This window comes from Macaca thibetana, chromosome 9 (genome assembly GCF_024542745.1).
Source record: "Macaca thibetana thibetana isolate TM-01 chromosome 9, ASM2454274v1, whole genome shotgun sequence".
Taxonomy (NCBI): Eukaryota; Metazoa; Chordata; class Mammalia; order Primates; family Cercopithecidae; genus Macaca; species Macaca thibetana.
Window position 1 is genome coordinate 81,206,642 of NC_065586.1, and position 15,762 is coordinate 81,222,403.

Consider the following 15,762-nt stretch of genomic DNA (forward strand, 5'->3'; position numbering starts at 1 on the left):
CAACCTCCAAGATTGAAACAGGAAAAAATAGAAACCCTGAACAGACCTATAGTGAGTTCCAAAATTGAATCAGTAATAAAAAGTCTACCAACCAGAAAAAATCCCTGAACCAGACAGATTCACAGCCAAATTCTACCAGATGTATACATAAGAGCTAGTACCAATCCTACTGAAACTACTCCAAAAAATTGAGGAGGAGGGATTCTTCCCTCATTCTGTGAAGCCAGCATCATTATGACAGCAAAATCTGGCAGACACACACACACAAACTTCAGGCCAATATCCTTGCTGCACATAGATGCAAAAAATCCTCAAGAAAATGCTAACAAACCAAATCTAACAGTACATCAAAAAGCCAATCCACCACAATCAAATACACTTTATTCCTGGGATGCAAGGTTGGTTCAACATATGCAAATCAATAAATGTGATAATCACATAAACAGAACTAAAAACAAAAACCACATGATCATCTTAATAGACACAGAAAAGGCTTTTGATAAAATTTAACATCCAGTCCATGCTAAAAACCCTCAACAAACTAGGTGTCAAAGGTACGTACCTCAAAATAAAAAGAGGCTTCTGTGACAAACCCACAGCCAACATCATACTGAACAGGTAAAAGCTGGAAGCATTCCCCCTGAGAACAAGAACAAGACAAGGATGCCCACTCTCACTGCTTTTATTCAACATAGTACTAGAAATCCTAGTCAGAGCAATCAGGCAAGGGAAAGAAACAAAAGGCATCCAAGTATGAAAGAGGGGAAGTCAAACTATCTCTCTCCACAGATAGTATATACCTAGAAAACCCCAGTCACTCCTCAAGTCTCCTAGATCTGATAAGTAACATCAGAAATGTTTCAGGATACAAAATCAAAGTACAAAAATCAGTAGCATGTCTATGCATCAATGTGAGAGCCAATTCAAGAATACAATCCCATTCACAATAACCACAAAAAGAATAAAATATCTAGTAATACATTTAATCAGGGAGGTGAAAGATCTCCACAATGAGAATTACAAAACACTGATGAAAGAAATCAGAGATGAAACAAACAAAACATTCCATGCTCATAGATAGGAAGAATCAATATTGTTACCATGGCCATACTACTGAAAGCAATTTTCAGATTCAATGCTATTCCTATCAAAACACCAATGACAATTTTTGAAGAATAAGAAAAACTATTCTAAAATTCATATAGAACCAGAAAAGGAGCTCAAATAGCCAAATTAATACTAAACAGGAAGAACAAAACCAGAGGTATCACATTATCCAACTTCAAACTATACTACAAGGCCACAGTAACCAAAACAACATTGTACTGGTACAAAAACAGACAGATAGACCAATGGAACAGGTTAGAGAACCCACAAATAAAGCTGTACAACTACAGCCACCAGATCTTCAACAAAGTCGATAAAATCAAGCAATGGAGAAAGGACTCCCTGTTCAAAAAATGGTGCTTGAATAACTGGCTAGCCATATGCAGAAGACTGAAACTGGACTCCTTGCTTATAACATCTACAAAAATCAACTCGAGGTGGATTTAAAGACTTAAATATAAAACCTAAAACTATAAAAGCCTTAGAGGTAAACCTAGGAAATACCATTGTGGACATAGATCCTGGCAAGGATTTCATGATGAAAACTCCAAAAGCAGTAGCAACAAAAACAGAAATTGACAGATAGGACCTAATTAAATTAAATAGATTCTGCACAGCAAAAATAACTATCAACAGAGTAAACAGACAGCCTACAGAATGGGAGAAAATATTGTAAACTGCATTTCACAAAGGTCTAATATACAGAAACTATAAAGAATTTAAACAAATTAACAAGCAAAAAACAAACAACCTCATTAAAAATGAGCAAAGGACATGAACAGACATTTCTCCAAAGAAGACATTCATGTGGCCAACAAGCATATGAAAAAATGTTCAACATCACTAATCATTAGAGAAATGCAAATCAAAATCAGAATGAGATACCATCTCGCACCAGTCAGAAAGGCTAGTATTAAAAAGTCAAAGAATAACAGATGCTGATGAGGTTGCAGAGAAAAGATACTGCTTACACATTGCTAGTGGGAATGTAAATTACTTCAGCCACTGTGGAAAGCAGTTTGGATATTTCTCAAAGAATGTAGAACTAATATTCAACCCAGCAATCCCATTATTGGCTATATAGCCAAAGGGATATAAATCGTTCTACCATAAAGACACGTGAACTCATATGTTCATTGCAGCACTATTCACAATGGTAAAGACATGGAATCAACCTAGATGCCCATTGGTGGTGGACTGGATAAAGAAAATGTGGTACACATACACCATGGAACACTATGCAGCCATAAGAAAGAACGAAATTATGTCCTTTGCAGCAACGTGGATAGAGCTGGAAGCCATTATCCTAAGTGAATTAATATAGGAAGGAACAGAAAAGCAAATACAACATATTCTCACCTATGTGAAAGGGAGCTAAACATTGAGTATATGTGGATGCAAAGAAGGGAACAATAGACACTGGGGCCTACTTGAAGATGGAGGGTAGTAGGAGGGTGAGAACCAAAAAACTACCTATCCAGTAATAACTTCAGTACCTGAGTGATGAAATAATGTGTATACCAAACCCCTGCAACGTGCAATTTACCCTGTAACAAACCTGCACATATATCCCCTGAACCTAAAATAAAAGTTGGAAAGAAAAAAAGAGAGTAAAAATCTCCCAGGAGACCCGAAAGAAGCTATGACTGACTAAAGCAATGGGTAAGGATATAGTCTGTGTCAGTTAACTATTGCTGTGTAACAAATTATCCCAAAATTTAGCATCTTAAGAGAGCGTGCATTTATTATCTCACAGTTTCTTTGAGTTAGGTATAACTTAGTTGGATCCTTTAGCTCAGCACCTTTCACAAGGCTGCAATTAGGTTTTTAGTGCAGGTTCACAGTTATCTCAAGGTTAAACTGGGGCAGGATCTGCTCCTAAGCTCATTTAGTGGTTGTTGATAAGATTCACTTCCTTGTGGGCTCTTGAATAGAGGCCACCTTCAGTTTCTTGAAATGAGGCTCTTCATCATGGCAGCTTGCTTCATCAAATCTAGTAAGAGATAGCATCTGCTAGCAAGGCAGAAGTCATGATGTTTTAAAGCTTAATATGGAAAGGACACCTTCTCACTTTTGCCGTATTCTGTTAATTAGGAGCGAGTCACTAGGTTCAGCCCACAACAGATAGGAGAAGATTACTCAAGGTCATGAATACCAAGAGGTAGGGATCATTTTAGAAGTTTGCATAACATGTAGTTCTTTCTATAGTTAAAAAAACTGCATATAAACTACATAATGTATACTTTATAATTACATATTTTTATCTTTAAGCCAAGGACAGTATAAGAGTAAAACAACAATATGTACTCATGTATATCATTATATAAACTCTTATTATTAAAGTCCATTTGCTTTCAAGAAAAGTGGTCCAAATCACAAATTAAAACAGCAAAAATGTTAAGTTCAAATAAAATGTATGTATGTGGCAGCATATTTGCCATTTTTTAACTCTGAAATATGAAATAAAATTGTAAGTTCCTGTCATACAACTGTGCCTTCTAAATGGTACTTAATAAATAAACATTAAAAGCAAGGAATATAATTCAGACACTAGGTAAGGAGGAAGTAAATGCAAACTGATAGAAAATAAAAATGCAGTTCAACTAAGTGATGAATATAACAAACACAATTTCCAGGCCTGAAAATTTGAGAACGAATTTCCAGTAAATCATTGGAGGGATTCACTCGTCACCTCCCCTCCTCTGCCTACCCCTCACTAGCTTTCTGTGAAGAGAGGAGATGGTCTCCCAAACCACAATCTTTGCGTCCCTGGGTAACTAACTCAAGATATAGCCAAATCAGAAAGGTATTATGAATATTTCTGGGAACATTACTGGGCCTTTATGCATAAGCATTAAATTGAATATTCAAGAAGCACCACATTATTTTTTCAAAAAGAGCCTGATCCCTTTTACCAATACCAGGAGTGAGTTTATTTTCATGTGGTTTTAATTGGTCTGAGGTTTAACACAGCTTTACTTTGTCAGTAAGGACTATTTTATTTTAAAATATAACAGAACAATTGAATTTAATTTAAAAGGCAGAGAAAGCCAACAGTCTACCTAACCTGATGCACAGTTTTTCACCTCAGCTAAAATCTACTTGGCTTATGTTCCAGGTCACTGGATGGGGAGTAGGGGAGGGCACCAAGATGTGCATTATGGTTATCTGAAAGCCACCCAATAATATATACATTTTCTTGCCTCCCCTTTGGCTTTGTAGACCAAGGAAAGTAACTGGGAAAAGGTTGAGAGACCATTTTTAGAACATAAGAGCAACAGAATAGGAAAAAACACACACACAGAAAACACCTAGACTAAGACTTAAGGCAAAGAAAGAAATCTGGGCTCCAGGATTTCCAAAAAGACAAGACAGAAAAACTGCTGGGTACAATTGGCATATATCGGGATATCCAGTCACTTGTATCTTTTTGCAAACTGAAATTCTGAAACTGGTAGGCAATATTTATTAGGATTTCAGCACAGAACAAAACTTAAACATTAATTCTGTGTGAAGTCTGTGTGGAATTAACTTCAGGTTTATGAAGGAAAGATCGAGGAAGTATTCTTAAAATCAATCCAACAGAGTTGAGATAAAGAAGGGAGTAATATAATAATTATGTTTCCAGATCATCATCATATTTCCATCAAAATGACTTAAATGCTTATATTTTACACTCATAGTCTTAAAAAAAACCCTCCAAATCATTTATAATTCAATGATTGAGAATTATCTATGGGCCCAGCATTTTTAGATATCTTAGAATTAAGGGTTAGGGGGGCATCTAATAGATGGTGTCTGTGTGTGTGTGTGTGTGTGTGTATGTGTGTGTCTGTGTGTGTGTGTGTAGAGGCAGGAGGTGACAGGTGGCTTTGGAGGCCATGGAGTACAGCTACGGATTCAATACTAGAATCACTTCTGTACTGTATCTGGCCCATGAGTACAGAGAATCCAGTTTAAGATCTTCAAGGACAGAAAATGGACTACTTTAGGAAGCCTGTCTGCTTCCTTTTCAGAAAATATAATTGACAGAATGTATTTCCTTATTGAAAAAGTTGATCATACAAATTGAGTCATTTTTGTTATACCAAATTGAAACAGAATCAAAAGGCTGGGGGGAAAAGCACTCAGGGCACAATAACAGTGATCGAAGAATGTAATTCTCTCTGAGCCTGGTTGCTGAAACTGCCTGCTATAACCTGAAACCAGTATTATCTAATAGCTTCTGAAACAACATCCTGCAATTCTAAGAATAATTTTACTCACGTCTGTCACTTACCAATCTAAACTTGCCATTTTTCAAAACCTCACCAGTGCCAATGGACTTTCTCAAAGAGCAATACAAATATTTTTATTTATTAATTATTTATTTATTTATTTATTGAGACAGTCTCACTCCATAGCCCAGGCTCGAGTGCAGTGGTACAATCTTGGCTCACTGCAACCTCTGCCGCCAGGCTTCAAGAGATTCTCCTGCTTCAGCCTCCCAAGTAGCTGGGATTACAGGCACACACCACCACGCCTAGCTAATTTTTGTATTTTCAGTAGAGATGGGGTTTCGCCATGTTGTCCAGGCAGGTCTCAAACTCCTGACCTCAGGTCATCCGCCTGCCTCAGCCTCCCAAAGTGTTGGGATTGCAGGTGTGAGCCACTGTGCTGGGCCTCATTTCTCTCTCTCTGTTTTTTTTTTTTTTTTTTTTTTTTTTTTTAAATAAAACCTCTAACCTTCTCTTTGATCTTTGGACATGTCAAAGACCATCCAGTCTGCATGTATGCCCTGAATTGCAATTCTTTCTTCCCCAACAAAATGTTTCAATTTCAGAGATTCATCTGTATTTTATTTGACTTTGACACTTACTATGAAGTTGAAATTTTCACTCTATAATGTCTGCCATTAATATCTCAGAGTGAAACTAAATAATGCTTTTGGAGACACACATGTGCACCCACATGCACACACGCATGCACGAGACAATACATAGAACAAGAGAACGATTATAATTTTCCCTAAATATATTTTCCAAATTAACTATTTCTCACATTTCAAATAGAAATATTTTACTATCCATATAGCTATATCCTGGATATGGACCAGTTTAATCTTCACACTATTCAGTCTAGAAAATAAAATATGATTCCAAACCTTGGTTGATTAGTACAGAAGAGAGTACAACTGTATAAGGCTGTTTTCACACTGCTGATAAAGGCATACATACCTGAGACTGGGTAATTTATAAAGAAAAAGAGTTTTAATGGATTCACAGTTCCACGTGGCTGGGGAGACCTCACAATCATGGCAGAAGGTGAAAGACACATCTTACATGGCAGCAGACAAGAGAGAATGAGAGCCAAGTGAAAGGGGAAACCCCTTATGAAATCATCAGATCTCGTGAGACTTATTCACTACCATGAAAACAGTATGGGGGAAAATGCCCCCATTGTTCAATTATCTCCCACTGGGTCCCTCCCACAGTACGTGGGAATTATGGGAGCTATGATTCAAGATGAGATTTGTGTGAGGACACAGCCAAACCATATCAACAACTCTCTCTTAACTTGTTCTGGTCTTTCTAGTTTTTCTAATGCAACAGAGGATACATTCAAGTGGATTCAAATAGGCCCCAAGTAAGTTTGTCTGGCAGGAGGGAGAACTGAGGAATAAAGACATAACTACATATTAAAATTGAGTATAAGATAGAATTGAAAGCCACTTATATAGCCTGAGAAAACGAGACACGTCTACAAAATAATCTGAGACTTCTGACTTCCCTAGGCAAGGACAGCTACCTTCTTTCAGATACACTTTTGTTTTGATACCGCTAACTATAATACTTAACCAGGTGAATGAGTATGGGAAAGAAAAAAACAAAAAACAAAAAACAAAAACTTACTTTTTAAAAGGATTTTATTCACAAAACATTTACATTCTTCCTGATAGCTGCGTCTAGGAACAATCATAATATCCCAACATGATCTATTTGATATAGACAGCTTAGGGTGTTTATTTTCTCTCTCTCTCTCTCTCTCTCTCTCTCTCTCTCTCTCTCTCTCTCTCTCACGCAGTCTTGCCCTGTTTCCCAGGCTGGAGTGCAGTGGCACAATCTCTCTTCACTGCAACAGCTGCTTCCTAGGTTCAGGCAATTCTCCTGCCTCAGCCTCCAGAGTGGCTGGAATTACAGGCATGCACCAGCACTCCCGACTGCTTTTTGTATTTTTAGTAGAGACGAGGTTTCGCCATGTTTGCCAGGCTGGTCTCACGCTCCCGACCTCAGGTGAACCACCTGCCTTGGCCCCGCAAAGTGCTGGGATTACAGGCGTGAGCCACCGCGCCTAGCCTGCTTAGGGCAATTTTATCTGTTAAAGTATTTGGGCACCATACTCCCTGAGGCGATGACAGAACCTCAGTGAGCATGATGGTGCCATGTCTTTTGTGCAGCAAGACCAGAAATTCCATGACTTCCAGCCAGGGAAAATCTCATATGCTCCACTTCCACCCCCAGAGAAACAGAGCTACTGCCTTCAAGGGATTAACCATCTTGGGCAATGAGCATTTCATCACTGACCACTCTGGGCAAAGATAGAAGCTCCTCCCTGAATACTCTGAATTACCTAAGAACTCCAGGCTTTCATACAACCTTGGAGGATGAGGAGATGAGGATCCCCAACAATGGTGATGGTTTAAATGCCTGCCTACTTTCTAGGAAGGGATGTGGAAACAAAGTAAATTTTACTTAGTGAAATAAAGTAAGTGACATTCCTTTCACCCCATATTGCATAGTAAAATTGAAATTGGATACATATTTTTAGAGGTAAGCATGAAGAAACTGATGTTGGAGAAAGTTAAGTAGCTTACTCAAGGTCATTAGGTTGTTAAAGCCAGGACTGTAACCCAGATCCCAATTCCTGATACAATATTCTTCATTTATAACTACATTTGTTCTTAATTTTAACATTAGATTTTTCAAACCATTTTTAATGTGTAAATGCTTGATATTGAGGCTCAGAGAGTAGGGCTTACTAGTGAGTGGTAAATCAATACTTACTGGATTAAAGGTTTACTTGATAGAAAATTGTATTGTGGCAAAGAAGGCACATATATTCATAAAGACCTAAATAGATGTTAATTTCGAAAACAAGTATTTATGAACACAAATTTTTCCCAAGTTATTTCATACTAGGGACTGGTTGAAACAAAAAGATTAATTAGTTTGTATCCTCAAAATGTGTTTAAAATATGAAGTGTCTGTGACAAAAGAAACAAGAGAGTGAATAATTCATGAAAACTCTCAGTAATGTATCTTTAAAATTCTGTTCTGACACTGATATACTAGGTTAAAACAAGTGTGTCTCCAAGATAAAGATGCATTTATTTCCAAAGTTATTTAATCACATAAATTTTTCACAAAATATTCAATACAACTAGTGAAGACATATAAGCTCTGGTCACAACTCTCATATCAATTTTATATCTTATATATAACTCTCATATCAATTTATATAAACTCTCTTTACATAATTATAAAATTATGTAAAATAATTTTAACACCCCAAAGAGAGTATCTTCCTAAAGTAAAATAATTATCAATAAAATAGTGACCAAGTGCAATTGCTTTAATTTTGAGACAGTCTATGATAATTTGACATGGTGAAATATTGATGGTCTGAGAAGACTTTTCTTTAAAGTGAGAAGTTTCAGTAGTTGAGCTCGCAACTACAAACTTAAATAAAATGATTCTTTAATATTGGTGCCCATAGCAATATTAATAATGCAATAAGCAAGAAAGAAGAATTGGCACTATACTTAAAGTCCTTTTATTTCAGTTATTATCAATAATAATTATTGCCTGAACTGAGCTGCCCACTTTTGTTAATTACCAGTACATGTTGGTGATTCTATTGCATTTGAATTTCCAAAAATAAGTTTGAATTTCGTATAGTTGGACTTTCTGACACAAATAAAATCTCTCAACCATATTATATGCTGAGTGTTCATTCAAACAAACTTCCAACAAGTTGTTATTCAGTTCTTACCAAATGCAAAGTGGTTCTGTAAAGTAAATCATATATCCATTTAAACATAGAACATTTCCTCCGGTATATTTAAGATAATTGATGGCATTTTCTTTATTTTCCTTAAACCTTCTCTATAGGATGATGAGATCACCTGATCTCAAACACTCAGATCCTAGAACTAACCTTCCTTCATACTAAGGTCTAACATTTAAAGAGTAATGAACCTAGTAATGAACCAATGCCAATTGTCCTTGCAGCAAAAGCTAGAGAATTGGAAAGGTGAGTAATTTTCTTGCAATCTAGTGGCTATTCTGTGAAGATAGAAGTTTGGTAGCAGTTGGTGTCATTTGCTGGCAGTTGCCAACCAACTGTGCATTGCCTGGTGGAGGGAAACAGTTGAGGATAGAGGGAGAAGGGAGTGGCTTATATATAAAGCAAACTCTTATAACCCCAGAAGATCAAAGCCTGAACCAAACAAGTGAGAATTGTTCACTTAGAGGGTCATCTCTGGAAGAGCTATCAAGAGGAGTTACAAAGCTTGCTAATTTCATTTTAGATTCAACACTAACCAAGAAAAAAATATATAGAAACTAAGGGGCCTATTTCCAAACAGTTTAAAGGAATGTGTCACATTTGTCTTCCTTCTGCAGCAAGTACCAGCTATGTGTCCACATTGCTTGATGAGACAGGCCTCCTAACATTTTGGTTTAACAAAGACAATGAGTTGCTTGGTAGAATAAAAGTAACATAATTTAGAAAAGAAGTCAGGAAACCATGTGTTTGATTACGCAGTCAAGACTCCAAACCATTACAAGAAAACACTCAGTAAAATAATATGATATAGAATAAGGAGAGAAAGAGAAACAAAGGTTTCCTGTAGTAACTCTGTAGGTGTGCACAGAAGAGGGAGAGAACAGGGTCACTGGCATATAAGATATATCTATAAGGAATAAATGTGACATACCTCTTACAGAATATACATACAAAAGTCACTCAAGGAACATTTGCTGAATGAATAAATAATCAGCTTAATAAAGAAGAGCTACCACTAAGTTCTAAGAAACTTAGTATTTATCCAGAAAGAATAAATATACCAAGGGTGACTGACACACAACGAATGACCAATATCAATGTATGATGTGTTTCTGAAGCACATATCCAGAACGTAGCATCCCGTGGATACCACCATTCATGCCAATTTGACTGAGAAGCAACAATGCCACCAGAAGAGATCAGGGAAAAAATTTAGGGAACATTTAAAGGGATCCAGTAATACACATAAGAAATAATAAACTTGGAAGGGGATTGAAAAAATACAGACACTTGTAATCTCAGATGTTCATATATCAATGCACAGATCACGGAAAAATAAAAGTTGAGATTTATGATGTAGAATAACAAATACTTATTGATAAGTTGTTAGGATAAAACTTAAAAATTTATATAGGAATATATTTTTAAAGTATACATTACGGAATAGGAACAAATTTGGCCAGGGGATGAGAAAGAGAAAAAGGTAGATTGGTGCTAAATGTCTAAGATAGATCTGATCTTATTTCTGATAAAATATATGAGGAATAAATATCTAATATATAGTAGGTGACTGATATATATTTGCTAAGTTAGAGAAGAAAAAATAAACAACAAAACAAGTGAGATTTTAAAATGAATGTAGAAAAACCAGCTAGAGAAAAATGGACAAAGATGAATGAAAAGTTCAAAGTATTAATTTAGATATAAAAAATTAAATGAGAAAGAAGTGACAAAAAGTAACAAAATATAAAAAGTCAATGTAATTGGACAGCAAAGAAAAAGAAGTATTAAGACATAGTATTAAGATATACTGTATCACCCAAAAGAAAAGAAAATAAGTTTAAAAATATAGGATAATTAAAATTAATAATTTTAAAACAAACAGGAAAAAAATAGCTAGTCACAGACAAGTCATGTGGGTCCACAGGGAATTTCTAGGACAGTCAAACTTCCTGGACTAATAGTTTCCAGCTGAGGCAGATGGTGTGCATTCTTCCATGTTAAGAAACAAAGAGAGAAAGATCCATATGTCATCCTTATGTTCCTCACCTTTATAGTTGAGCATAAAATCTCACATCCCAACCACTGTATCTCTCATTACTTCATCACTCTGTAGAAACCACTGCAGAACAGCTAGAGGTATTCTTAATTCCTGTGACTGAGCTGCTAAATGACAGGACAGTTGAGCCACTGCCACCACTGCCATCCTCACAATGAGTGTAACAGCATGTCCTCAGAAAACTTCTCTGGTTTCTCAGATCTCTAAAACCATTAATACATACTATACAGAAATTCAGGATCAGGTAAACTGAAGCATACAAGAAGCCATTGAATAAAGAAAACAATTGTTACATACTATATGACCACATAAAGGAAACCGATGCTATACTTGCTATACTATTCAAGATGTAGATCCTTAACATCGGCATGGGGGAAAGATCCAGCAGCAATGGGGAACTCCAATGCAACATATTACGGTGAAACCAATATATCTGGCTGTTTCTTATTATGTCTTCACTTCCTTCCCAAGGGAGGTGCAAGAAGTAATGAGGAAACCTAATGCTGTCTCAGAAAAAGGAATTTGTTTTAAAAGTAAGTGAGAAAAAGCGATCATGGTATCCTAGCAGCATGGTAGCATGGCAGAAGTGGGAACAATGGACATAGAGAGTTGATTGCACAAACTCTGAAGAAAAATGAAGCATGAACCCTGTACCTTAAGTTTCTGAAAAGGAAGACATAGAGTGTAAAATTCTTATAATGCAATACTAAATTATCTGCAAGAGGAAGAAATGGGGAAGGGGGATCTGAGGAAGCAGAATATTTAAAAAATACGTTCAGAAAGAAAAAAAAACAGAAACAACGACAAATTTTGGAAAACGCTAATGACATTAATAACTGAGTCACAAAAGCCATGAATAATGAGGGCAATGGCAAGATTTCCTCCAAAAGTGAAATTAAGATAAAATTAGGAGAAAAGCAGAATGATGAATGAGATAAGCCATTTGCAGGGGAAACCCACTCTTATTGATAATCTGTAAATGGAATTGCTGACTTGAGTGCCCCTCAGGAAGGTATATCTGGAATGTGATTATAAATAACAAAAGTTTAAACGTAATCAACCGTATGCACTATGGAGAAAAGAATGTATTTACAGAAGATGATGATTGGTCAGCACAGAGTCTAAAATTTATGGACTTAGATATGAAGTGGTTTTCTTTTCCTTCTTCTTCTTCTTCTTTTTTTTTTTTTTTTTTTTTTTTGAGAAGGAGTCTTGCTCTGTCGCCAGGCAGTAGTGCAGTGGTGCAATTGCAATCTCAGCTCACTGCAACCTCCTGGGTTCAAGCGATTCTCCTGCCTCAGCCTCCGGAGTAGCTGGGACTAGAGGCACATGCCACCATGTCCAGCTAATTTTTGTATTTTTAATAGAGATGGAGTTTCACCATGTTGGCCAGCATGGTCTCAATCTCTTGACCTTGTGATCTGCCTGCCTTGGCCTCCCAAAGTGCTGGGATTACAGGCGTGAGCCCAGCCCGTGGTTTTCAAAATATCACTATCATTCCCCTGCTAGAGTTCAGATCCAAGCAGTGTACCTCTTCCATTCACTTATTGTTCTTTTCCAAGTTCCCTACTGTTTGTATTAATTCCTATTGCCAACCTTAATGTTTTTCTGAAATTTTGTATTTTATAACCTGGCATATGTAGAAGTATCACTACACTCAAAAGACTAGGATGCGTGTCCTTATTCTGCTAATTATCAACTTTATGTCCCAACAGCAGATTATTTAACTTTAAGTAAGGTTATGATTAACAAATAAAATAATATGCATGAAAACATTTTGAAAACTGTAAAACATAATTCAGATGTTTAGCATTGCTACTTAAATCTTTGGAACATTCTGAGTTGGTTGCTTTAAGGAATTTTTTAACCTTTTGCAAACGAAGTAGTTTAGAAGCATATTCCTGTGGTGTAAGCTAGCCTCATAATGTGTAATGAGAGTTTTGCAGACTGAGTCAAGCTAGGTGTGGTTGTCTGGTTGCTGCAACAAGGTGCTTTTGTGATCATTTCTAAAAGGAACCTACCTGCAGCACAGGTTAGTCTTCTCCAAAAATACCTCTTTACTGAAAGCTGGCACAAGCTGCTGAAATGGCTCTATTTCATGAAAGGCACACAGAGCATAAGCTTACCTAATTAATAATTTTCAGGATTGTTTTCCTTTTCCTCTTTGCAGCTGCTGAATGGAGTGGCTCTGATTAAGCCATACTACATCGTGAGAAACGTCGCTTCGCAAGGGTGTTACATTCTGAATTTCCCCCTACTTTGATCCCTGCTCATTGGCCCCTTTGATCTCTAAACAGGATGTACAAGGTTCACTAATCAATGCTTTCCCTCATTTTTGGTTCTTTGTGAAGTGTTTATATTTAAATCATTGACTAGAATAGGTGAATATGTATGACCTGTGTCTTTTTCCATTTGATCTTTACATTTTCAAAAGACAGAAGGAAGAAAATATTTTCAACCGAGTTTTCATTCAAAGTTGAGTTAAGCAGCAAAGTGTATCTTGGGGATTGCAGATAGTGCTCAATTCTTCTTCTTTAAAAATTTGGATCACTTTCTAGGGAGAATTAAAGGATGGCAGAATGAAAGAATCATGTCCATTGTTGTCCATTCCAAACCATGCAAAGTGGAACATAAGTCCCTTTAATCTCAGATGCCAGTGGAGAAACGTACCTGCAGCAGGCTTAGTGCTAACTTTTCCAAGCACTTCTCCTCCTCTTGAGGACACACAGGTGTATGGAAAAGTAAGAAGCTTAGCACTGAGGAAAGAACCAATAAAACAAAACCTAAAGGTTAAGTGACAAATGGCGAACACCCACAGCAAGTACTGTTGGAGTTTAGAAAAGGGAGAGAGCCCTTGACAGCTGGATAATCAGGAGAGACCTCTTAGAAGAAGTAGGTTTTGTTGGTTCAAATTCATCCCAGAGAGTGGGAACTGTGTGCAAAGTTTTGGAACTGGAAATGCCTAAGGGCAAGTCCTGGGCCTGGTGGGCCAGAGTAACAGGAATTGGGAGATTGGGATTCCTAAAACATGAATAGTCAACATAAATTAGGCACAACTATTTCAGGTTCTGAATTTTCATTAGATGTTATTTTTAACTATTTATGGCAAAATAAGCAAATTATTTTAACCACTGGGAGCTGCAATTTTATTGTGTCTAAGTATGGGCCTATTACCAGTTACCTCTCAGAATTCCATGTATTACATAAAATAACATGTGATGTGCTCTTACTTATTTTATTTCTCCCTCTTTCCTTTGCTTGTTTTCATGAACTTGATGATTTCAACAGTAATGACCCAGATAATTGTCGAAGGAAGGTCTCCAATATATGCTATTATTTATACCACTCTTACTCCTTATGAACATGTGAAGAATCAATGCTTGTTTGAAGGTGACATGTCTTTTGCTATCCATTAATCCCTCCATCCTTCAATTGTTATCAGAAGAGAGAAAATAAGGGCAGGTATCAACAGTACCAAATTATTCTATGGGATATCCTATTTTCCATTTTACCTTGTATCAATACCTTCCCAGACTAGACATGGCAGGGCTAATTACTGTATTCTCTCTCCTTTGATATAGCATAGCCACTTCCAATGTAGCCTAAGTCATTAAGCCTTGACCACAGAGCAAACAATTCTCAGTTCCATAGTTTTATATGAAGAATTTTATCAAAAACTACTTACATTTTCCACTTTCATAAAATCACAAAATTAGTTATTGGAATATGAAAGCTAAATGACACTCGAAATTTATTGTGGTCAATTCCATCAATTTCCAGATGAGGAGACTTGAATCTCAGAATGGTTATGTGGTTTGCCCAGAGCTTCACAGCTAATTAAATCCTAGGGTTTTCATCCCGTGCTTTCCCCTGAAGTCAAGTTTTTCTTATGTATTAAGCAAAGGAATTATATCTCTGAGAGTTTATCTCTAAATTCTATGATGTCTTTCTTTATAAATCTTGGAAAAAATCAAAGCCTGAAAGGCAGATTACAACACTCTAATTTTGGTTCACAAAGGACCACACTAAACTGGCCTGCTGTGGTTCAAATGTAAAGTGCTAAATGGTAGAGCAAGTTAATGCCCTGGTTGTTTGCTGTTGGAGGTAAAAATATATCTGTAGGTCTCAGCCAAGTTCCTGTGGATATTTGTCCACATCCCCAGAATACCACACACACTTGGCAAGAATGGAAGATTACAGTCAAGCACGGCCCAGATCTTGAATAGCAAGAGTATTTCGAGTAAAGAACAACATACAATGGCAAAGCTCTCATTCTTAGGTATGCCCTTTATCTCCATAATGTTCTGTAATGTTGTTCGTTTCTCTTTGTTTCTTCTGCCTTTCCCCATCCTGTATTCCAAATTCTACAAAATTGCAAGAATGACTTTCATTTTAAGTTATATTTAAGATAAGATAAAAATTACAATAAAATAGTTCAACTATTCTTTGCATTTTTTTTCTATTTTTCTGTATTTTCCAAATTTTCTCTAAAGTGACAATATGTGTTAGTTACAGAACGAATAAATAAATCTCCTTACAAACAATTTAGA

General features: G+C 36.5%; 1 long non-coding RNA gene across 1 annotated transcript; it reads right to left on the reverse strand.

The window, feature by feature from the left end:
* Nucleotides 1–2,833: 2,833 nt before the first annotated feature.
* Nucleotides 2,834–11,314, reverse strand: LOC126963375 (uncharacterized). Its single transcript, XR_007729048.1, has 2 exons — nt 11,203–11,314; nt 2,834–3,117 (listed from the first exon to the last, which is right to left on the reverse strand). It is a non-coding gene; the product is annotated as an uncharacterized LOC126963375 (long non-coding RNA).
* Between the last annotated feature and the right edge of the window lie 4,448 nt (nt 11,315–15,762).